This window comes from Oncorhynchus clarkii, chromosome 5, assembly GCF_045791955.1.
Source record: "Oncorhynchus clarkii lewisi isolate Uvic-CL-2024 chromosome 5, UVic_Ocla_1.0, whole genome shotgun sequence".
Taxonomy (NCBI): domain Eukaryota; kingdom Metazoa; phylum Chordata; class Actinopteri; order Salmoniformes; family Salmonidae; genus Oncorhynchus; species Oncorhynchus clarkii.
The window spans coordinates 14,974,642-14,985,296 of record NC_092151.1 but is presented as its reverse complement, the minus strand read 5'-3'; positions in this window follow the sequence as shown (position 1 = coordinate 14,985,296).

Genomic DNA, 10,655 nt, shown 5'->3' with positions numbered 1-10,655 from the left:
GCTCCCTCCAAAGATTTTCTATTGGGTTCAGGTCTGGCGACTGGCTAGGCCACTCCGGGACCTTGAGATGCTTCTTACGGAGCCACTCCTTAGTTGCCCTGGCTGTGTGTTTCGGGTCGTTGTCATGCTGGAAGACCCAGCCACGACCCATCTTCAATGCTCTTACTGAGGGAAGGACGTTGTTGGCCAAGATCTCGCGATACATGGCCCCATCCATCCTCCCCTGATTATGGTGCAGTCGTCCTGTCCCCTTTGCAGAAAAGCATCCCCAAAGAATGATGTTTCCACCTCCATGCTTCACAGTTGGGATGGAGTTCTTGGGGTTGTACTCATCCTTCTTCTTCCTCCAAACACGGCGAGTGGAGTTTAGACCAAAAAGCTCTATTTTTGTCTCATCAGACCACATGACCTTCTACCATTCCTCCTCTGGATCATCCAGATGGTCATTGGCAAACTTCAGACGGGCCTGGACATGCGCTGGCTTGAGCAGGGGGACCTTGCGTGCGCTGCAGGATTTTAATCCATAACGGCGTAGTGTGTTACTAATGGTTTTCTTTGAGACTGTGGTCCCAGCTCTCTTCAGGTCATTGACCAGGTCCTGTCGTGTAGTTCTGGGCTGATCCCTCACCTTCCTCATGATCATTGATGCCCCACACCGTGAGATCTTGCATGGAGCCCCAGACCGTCATATTGAACTTCTTCCATTTTCTAATAATTGCGCCAACAGTTGTTGCCTTCTCACCAAGCTGTTGCCTATTGTCCTGTAGCCCATCCCAGCCTTGTGCAGGTCTACAATTTTACCCCTGATGTCCTTACACAGCTTTCTGGTCTTGGCCATTGTGGAGAGGTTGGAGTCTGTTTGATTGAGTGTGTGGACAGGTGTCTTTTATACAGGTAATGAGTTTAAACAGGTGCAGTTAATACAGGTAAGTGGAGAATAGGAGGGCTTCTTAAAGAAAAACAAACAGGTCTGTGAGAGCTGGAATTCTTACTGGTTGGTAGTTGATCAAATACTTGATCAAATGCAAATTAATTACTTAAAAATCATACAATGTGATTTTCTGGATTTTTGTTTTAGATTCCGTCTCTCACAGTTGAAGTGTACCTATGATTAAAAAAATTGCAGACCTCTACATGCTTTGTAAGTAGGGAAACCTGCAAAATCGGCAGTGTTTCAAATATTTGTTCTCCCCACTGTAGATAATATTGTTATTAAGATGGGTAAGGGAATTGGTGTTACAAGAAAATGTTCAGAGTATGTAACATATAGCACTCTGAATCAGGTGATTCAATCCCTGGTCCTATCACACTTAGAGTACTGTCCAGTTATATGGTCAATCCCTGGTCCTATCACACTTAGAGTACTGTCTGGTTATATGGTCATCCGCAGCAAAGAAATATTTTATAAAAAAGCTCCAAATGGCTCAAAACAGGGCTGCCAGATTAGCTCTTCATTGCTCTATTTGTACGAATATTATCCAAATGCATCAGAATCTCTCATGGCTTCACGTTTAAAACACCCTATCATGTCTTCTGATTTTCTTTAGGAATGTAATATTTAAAAAAAACTTTTTCAGTCCAGTTTTACAACCAAAACAAACACACGTAAATTAAGGACAACCCAAGCCAAATCACCTTGAAGTATTTTGTTTCTGGCCACCTGTTAATGCTGATGCTCCAGATTTATTTTTTATTTTACTAGGCAAGTCAGTTAAGAACATTAAGAACAAATTCTTATTTTCAATGACGGCCTAGTGGGTTAACTGCAGAACAGCAGATTTGTACCTTGTCAACTCAGGGGTTTGAACTTGCAACCTTCCGGTTACTAGTCCAACACTCTAACCACTAGGCTACCCTGTCGCCCCAGATACTCAACTAGTCTAATTGCTTCTTTAATCATAACAACAGTTTTCAGCTGTGCTAACGTAATTGCAAAAGGGTTTTCTAATGATCAATTAGCCTTTTAAAATTATAAACTTGGATTAGCTAACACAACATGCCATTGGAACACAAGAGTGATGGATGTTGATTATAGGCCTCTGTATGCCTAGATATTCCAATAAAAATCAGCCGTTTCCAGCTACAATAGTAATTTACAACATTAACAATGTCTACACCGTATTTCTGATCAATTTGATGTTATTATAATAGACAAAAAAATTGCTTTTCTTTCAGAAACAAGGACATTTCTAAGTGACCCCAAACTTTAGAACGGTAGTGTGTGTGTGTGTGTGTGTGTGTGTGTGTGTATATATAAACTCAGCAAAAAATAAACGTCCTCTCACTGTCAACTGCGTTTATTTTCAGCAAACTAAATATGTGCAAATATTTGTATGACATTAAGATTCAACTGAGACATAAACTGAACAAGTTCCACAGACATGTGACTAACAGAAATGGAATAATGTCTGAACAAAGGGGGTGTCAAAATCAAAAGTAACAGTCAGTATCTGGTGTGGCCACCAGCTGCATTAAGTACTGCAGTGCATCTCCTCCTCATGGACTGCACCAGATTTGCCAGTTATTGCTCTGAGATGTTACCCCACTCTTCCACCAAGGCACCTTCAATTTCCCAGACATTTCTGGGGCGAAATGGCCCTAGCCCTCACTCTCCGATCCAACAGGTCCCAGACGTGCTCAATGGAATTGAGATCCGGGTTCTCTGCTGGCCATGGCAGAACACTGACATTCCTGTCTTGCAGGAAATCACACACAGAACGAGTAGTATGGCTGGTGGCATTGTCATGCTGGAGGGTCATGTCAGGATGAGCCTGCAGGAAGGATACCACATGAGGGAGGAGGTCTTCCCTGTAACGCACAGCGTTGAGATTGCCTGCAATGACAACAAGCTCAATCCAATGATGCTGTGACACACCGCCCCAGGCCATGACGGACCCTCCACCTCCAAATCGATCTCGCTCCAGAGTACAGGCCTCGGTGTAACGCTCATTCCTTCGTCAATAAACGCGAATCCGACCATCACCCCTGGTGAGACAAAACCGCAACTCGTCAGTGAAGAGCACTTTTTGCCAGTCCTGTCCGGTCCAGCGATGGTGGGTTCGTGCCCTTAGGCGACGTTGTTGCCGGTGATATCTGGTGAAGACTTGTCGTACAACAGGCCTACAAGCCCTCAGTCCAGCTTCTCTCAGCCTATTGTGGACAGTCTGAGCACTGATGGAGGGATTGTGCGTTCCTGGTGTAACTCGGGCAGTTGTTGTCCTCATGCCTCCTTGCAGCATGCCTAAGGCATGTTTATGCAGATGAGCAGGGACCCTGGGCATCTTTCTTTTGGTGTTTTTCAGAGTCAGTAGAAAGGCCTCTTTAGTGTCCTAAGTTTTCATAACTGTGACCTAAATTTCCTACCATCTGTAGTGTCTTAACGACCGTTTCGCTGGTGCATGTTCATTAATTGTTTATGGTTCATTGAACAAGCATGGGAAACAGTGTGTAAACCCTTTACAATGAAGATCTGTGAAGTGATTTGGATTTTTACAACTTATTTTTGAAAGACAGGGTCCTGAAAAAGGACTGAGTTTATTTGCCTTAATTTTTCAAAAATAGACTCTTAGCTTTGATTTGACAGCAAATCTGATGTGCTCATATGAACTTTGTTAGTGCTCATTTTTTTTTTTTTAACATGAAAATTCCCCAGACAGTCTGAATTCTTCACTGTAGAGATGGGGACAGAAAGAGACAGAGCCTCTGATGTCTGTGAGTCTACTGATGTGTGTGTTTTGTTTGTGTGTATAGCTTTGGGAGGATCCCCTGTTTCATGTTTCTTATAGCAGGATTTGTTTTTGACAATTAAATAAATAGTATCCAGTGCAATACCATGGCTGTTCTATGAGGCTTCGGGGTTCCACTCCTACAAAGTGTAAACTGGGTTACTCAGTGTGCATAGGAGGAACCTGGAGTTCACCATACTACATCACAGTGAAAAAGACGCCTGAACAACCCAGTGACTGTCACAGTCTGTCACGGCTCAACAGATGTACCTTCCTTCGCAAAATGAGCTCCTGGAAAGTTGTCAACACAGCATAACAGTGCTGCCTGCCAGACTGACTGCTACTGTTCGCTGGAGTTTGGCATCTGCGGTTCTCAGTGGGACATTCAGTGCATTCGGAAAATATTCAGACCCATTTACTTTTTCCATATTTTGTTACGTTGCAGCCTTATTCTAAAATGGATAAAATACAAATCCTCATCAATCTGCACACAATAACCCATAATGACAAAGCGAAAAACAGATTCACATTTATTAAAAATAATGAACAGAAATACCTTATTTACATAACGATATTCAGACACTTTGCTATGAGACTTGAAATTGAGCTCAGGTGCATCTTGTTTTTATTGATCATCCTTGAGATGTTTCTACAACTTGATTGGAGTCCACCTTCAATTGATTGGACATGATTTTGAAAGGCACACCTATCTATAAGGTTCCAAAGTTGACAGTGCATGTCAGAGCAAAAACCAAGCCATGCAGTCGAAGGAATTGTCCGTAGAGCTTAGAGACAGGACTGTTTCGAGGCAAAGATTTGGGGAAGGGTATCAAAACATTTCTGCAGCATTGAACACAGTGGCTTCCATCATTCTTAAATGGAAGAAGTTTGGAAACTCCAAGACTCTTCCTAGAGCTGGCCATCCAGCCAAACTGAGCAATCGGGGAAGAAGGGCCTTGGTGAGGGAGGTGACCAAGAACCCGATGGTCACTCTGACAAATCTCTAGAGTTCCTCTGTGGAGATGGGAGAACCTTCCAGAATATCTGCGGCACTCCACCAATCAGGCCTTTATGGTAGAGTGGCCAGACAGAAGCCACTCCTCAGTAAAAGGCACACGACAGCTTGCTTGGAGTTTGCCAAAAGGCAACTAAAGGACTCTCAGACTATGGGAAACAACATTATTTGGACTGACGAAACCAAGATTGAACTATTTGGCCTGAATGTCAAGCGTCACGTCTGGAGGAAACCTGGCATCATCCCTACGGTGAAGCATGGTGGTGGCAGCCTCATGCTGTGGAGATGTTTTTCAGCAGAAGGGACTGGGAGACTTGCCAGGATCAAGGGAAAGATGAACGGAGCAAAGTACACAGAGGTCCACGATGAAAACCTGCTCCAGAGTACTCAGGACCTCAGACTGGGGTGAATGTTCACCTTCCAACAGGACAATGACCTGTCATGACGTTGGCCTCTTTGGGTATAGCAAACCCCATCCCCCTCTCCCTGTCTCCACCTTTCCTCCTTCAACTAGGTTGCTGTGGTCAGAGAGACATCATAAATTCCTGAGGATCTCCTCATGGACACACAGTATAGAGAGAGTACATTTTCATAGAGGACAAAGGAAATCCTTCCACCTCACAGAACTTAAGGGACAAACAAATTTCATGTTTCGGAGAAAGTATAAAAGATCGGTGAAGAATCCAGCTACGAACTGGTCCGTTTGTCACAACTTGGGGAAGCTCATGGGAGACGGTGTGGCCACATTACCATAACGCTGTTTATATAATAGCCTCAGATATGAGGTTTACATCTAATTGTTGTATAAGATGAATGAGTGAGGATGATACTGTTTGTATAATTGTGTAATATGATTTTGGACTGTTTAATGAAGAAAAATACAATTCCCTTTTGATTTGAACTAAATCAGAGGACCGCCCCTGAGCCCAGTTAGGGTCAGACATCCTGGGACAACCTTTTCGGCCCTTCCCAATAAAACCCCCACTCTGGTTTTTGATCAGCAGACCGAGCTTACCTCAATTACGAGATGGCTAAAGGTTGCAGACCGTGCTTTTCTCCATTAGAAGGAGACAAAGGTTGTAGACCATTGCTGAATCTTTTAACCATACCACGTGGTTAAACTCTTAGATTATCGATACCGACAGAATAAGAACAAGTATTTGATATTAATTACTAGTCTGCAGCTAGGAATTCGGTATCATTGAACGCGAAGAACGACAACCGCCGAAACATTCATTCTATAACGAAACGAATGAATGTCATTCTGAACTATCCACTATAACCACGGCAGAGAGAGAGAGAGGGAGAGAGATGGACAATTCTACAAAATAAATTTACTTTTCACCAGCGATCAAGACAACACACTGAGCGTAAATATATATATTGATTGCAATTGTTCCCGAATGAGTGAGCGTTCATGTGCAAAGGATTAGCATTTCAATTGTTATAATTATCACTTTGTAGTGACTTCTTAGTGGACCCCCACTTCCCCTTTTGTCTAACAAGCCGCCATGCCAGTTTAGCCCACTAGGGCACATTCTCATTTCATGTAACCACATTTACCTTGTTTGTTTGTTTATGCATTTCTGTGAATTACTTAGTAATAAATAAATGATTTAAGACAATTGATGTATGGATGACTCATAGTGAAGACTGGGTTCGTGCAGATAACCAACAATTTACGGCGTTTGGAATGAGACTAACGTGAGGTAAAGTAAATAATTCATTAATTCGAAGACTAATTGATCAGATAAAATATCTGAAAAGTTATTTTAGGAAACGATAACTTTGTAATCTGAATATCTTTCCTTGGTGCCCCGACTTCCTAGTAATTACGGTTACATGATTAATCAGTCTAATTGCATAATACTAATTACAGAGAATCTTTGATAAAAACTATCAGTCTTCAGTTAATGATAGAAAAGACACGACAGACCCTAAGCACACAGCCAAGACAACGCAGAAGTGGATTTGGGACAAGTCTCTGAATGTCCTTGAGTGGCCCAGCCAGATTCCGGTCTTGAACCCGATCAAACAGCTCTGGAGAGACCTGAAAATAGCTGTGCAGCAACGCTCCCCATCCAACCTGACAGAGCTTGAGAGGATCTGCAGAGAAGAATGGGAGAAACTCCCCAATACAGGTGTGCCAAACTTGTAACATCATACCCAAGAAGACTCAAGGCTGTAATTGCTGCCAAAGATGCTTCAACAAAGTACTGAGTAAAGGGTCTGAATACGATATTTTAAAAAAAATTGCAAACATTTCTAAAAATCTGTTTATGTTTTGTCATTATGGGGTGTTGTGTGTAGATAGAGGGGGGGGGAAATTATTTAATCAATTTTAAAATAAGTCTGTAACGTAACAAAATGTGGAAAAAGTAAAGGGGTCTGAATACTTTCCGAATGCAGTGTATACTGAGAGGGAAGTTGAGGTGTGTGTATCCGTTTAATAAACGCGTGATGTGTGTATGCGTTTATAAACGTGTGTGTTTGCGTGCGCAGGTAGGGCAGCTCTACATTAATAATGACCTGTCAGTGTGTCTTTTCGCCCGACAGTGGAAGCGATTAAGTCTGACTTGCTCTGCATGTGACAGTCTGAGCCACACATTAAATATGTCAAAGAAAAAGCACCGCTTTCATTTTTCTACTGCAACACTTCATGAATTCATAAACCCACTCACCTACCTCGTCCCCCCCATCAAACACACTTTTCACACCTTCCTCTCAACCAACTCTCACTCTTAAGAACAGTACATTTTGGTTGTCATTTACGATTATTTAATAGATTATACAAGTAATAATGATTATTCTCAGATTGATTGTTGACGTTTGAGGCCTCTGCGCAGTGTGCAATTTTCTATTGGCAGAAAAACACAGCCATCTTATTCTACCCACGGCTTGAATTGCGTGCAATACTATTCTTAATTGACCATTATAAACTGGGTGGTTTGAGCACTGAATGCTGATTGGCTGACAGCCATAGTATATAAGACCGTATACCACGGGTATGACAAAACATGTATTTTTACTGCTCTGTTTACATTTGTAACAAGTTTACAATAATTCACCTCTGAGGTTTGTGGTATATGACCAATATACCACAGCTAAGAGTTGTATCCAGGCACTCCTTGTTGCGCCGTGTGTAAGAACAGCCAATAGCTGTTGTATATTGGCCATATACCACACCTCCTCGTGCTTTATTGCTTAACTAACTACATGATCCAATCCATTACTCACTTAATCAGTGGGCCTGGTACAGTGAACTGCCCTTCTGTGGACGATCAGACTGATAGTCATTGAGACAGTTGTCAGACCTACTAGGCAGTATAGCACCCCATGGGCAGACCACAGCAGGACCATAATAGATGAATAAACCACTACCTTCCACAGACTCCCTGCCTCTACGGACCCACAGAACACCCCCCCCCCCCCCCCCCCCCTCGACAGACCTGCCTCTACAGAGCCCCCTGTCTCTACAGACCACAGACCACCCTACCTCTACAGACCCCCCTGCCTCTACAAACCCACAGAATCCCCTGCCTCTAAAGACCCACAGACCACACTACCTCTACGGACCCACAGACCCCCTACCTTGACAGACACCCATGCCTCTACAGACTCCCCTGCCTCTACAGACCCACAGATTCCCTGCCTCTAAAGACCTACAGACTCTCCTGTCTCTATAGACCACAGACCCCCATCCTCTACAGACCCCCTGACTCTGGACCCAGACCACCCTACCTCTACAGACCCACAGACCCCCCCTCCCTCTACAGACCCCATGCCTCTACAGACCCCCCTTGCCTCTACAGACTCCCCTTGCCTCTATAGACTCCCCTTGCCTCTACAGACTCCCTGATTCTAGACCCAGACCCTCCTGCCTCTACAGACCCACAGCCTCTACAGGCCACCCTGCCCCTGTTAAAAAAAACATTTTGAGGCCGTGCTTGTTGTTTTTTGCCATCGGCACTCACCCAAAGTGTATAGTTTAATTAAATTCCAAACAAAAATGATAGGGAAGATATAGAAAACCTTGCAGGGAACATATCCAACTGACAATCTCTAGAATTATTTTTACTATTGGAACCAAGACTTAAAAATAACTGATGTTGGAAAAAGATGGAGGGAAAGTTGGAGCATAACTAAGGAAATTAAAGTATAAGCTAATGTATTACACAAGAGACAAAATTCAGAAATTCTACAGCACGATGGCAGAGTCACATCTTAAATGTAAAACTAATAATGACTCAATAATCCATGTTTTCTGGGGTTACTATAAAGTCCGAAAGATGCGGGCGGAGCTAGAAAGTTGGCTGTCATGTAAACATACTTTTAATCTGTCTGTCTGCATATTTCAAGACATGGTATATGGGGGTGTAGTGAGATACCCAATGGCTTGGAGGATTCTCTTTTCATCACACATCTTGAAAAAACATATTCTAAAAACGTTTAAATCAATAAATCCACCATCATTAACACAATGGAAAAATCTAATGATTTAGTATTTAAATATTGAAAGTGCCTGGGCTACTGAGAGAAACAACATGATGCAGTTTCAGGCCATGTGGTGGAAAGTGATGCAGCGCTGGAGATGGGGGTGTGTGCTAGTGGGTCTGGGCAGGTGGAATATAGTTGATGTTTGTATGATGTTGTCATTTGTATGTCTATGTTTTGTATTGTTAATAAAATATGTAATCGTACAAAAAAAATATTGAATATTTAATTCCAAATAAAATCTCTGTTGCCTAGGGGGGTGTCCTGTATGGCAGAGGTGGCCTTTAGAGGCGACTTCAAATGCTTCATTAATGCTTCCGTCCTGCATAGCTGAATAAAGGACAGGATGAATGGATGACATTTACTAAATGAGTGGAGAGAGTTAAGTGGAGATGTACCACAGGGATGTGTCTTGGGGCCGTTGCCACTCTATGGCCTGTAGACCTTGGTCTGTGTCCCACCCTGGTTTTCTTCCATTGACCTCTGAGACTGAGGGTTCCTACGGGGCCTAGAGCTTGGCCTGGTTGCAGGCCTCCCTCTGCTCTGCTCTCGGAGTGAAATGTCAGTCAGGGGGTCTGGTGACGAAGACCACAGAGAGGGAGGGGTCAATCCCACCATTTGAACGTTCCACGAAGGGAGAGAGACAGAGACCGAGAGAGAGAGAGAATCCCCACTGTCAGGGCGATAGGACAGAGAGATCCTGAAAAGCAGCTCTGCTCTCCAAAAGCCAGGCAGGGCCACCACCCCGTAGCGCTGCAAAGAGCAGCAACACAATGCCTGGCTCAGCACAGAAATAATTCCTGTGTTAGAGCCTGTGTGAGTGTGTGTGTGTATGTGTACTGTATGTGTGTATGTCAGAAAGGCTGGGTGTGAGAGATTCTTTTAACCTTTGTGTCTTTGTCTGTCTGTGAATAGGTGTGTAAAAATAGACCTTGCACGTCTATCTATGTGTGTGTAAGTGTCTTTCAATAGCTCTGCTCCTCATCCCCTGACCTTGTCTCCATGTGTATCTGTATGTATGTATGTATGTATGTATGCTTGTGTCAGTGACGGAGTACTCTACTCTCATGCAGTATTGAGTGGGTTCCAACCTAGACACTTCATCCTCTTTGCCCACGGCTCAACCCTCCAATCTCCTGGCTGTATCGGCTAGGGTTCAAACCTCCCCCAACGCTATCTTGGGCCGTTTATCTTAATTCCGCCATTGAACAAAATGCTTCTGAGAAATGCAGTCGATGGCGTGTCATTGCAGAGGGGCCAAAGACAGAGGACTCCATTTGTTGTTGAGTGTTTTTTTTCTCCTTCTGAAAATGTATTCAGTCTTTCTAAGCCCCACTGATCCCTCCCTCTCTCTGCATCTCTCTGATGTGTGAGGGAGGGAGAGTCCCAGGTGGCTAGCCCAAGGTTAACGGACACCTAAA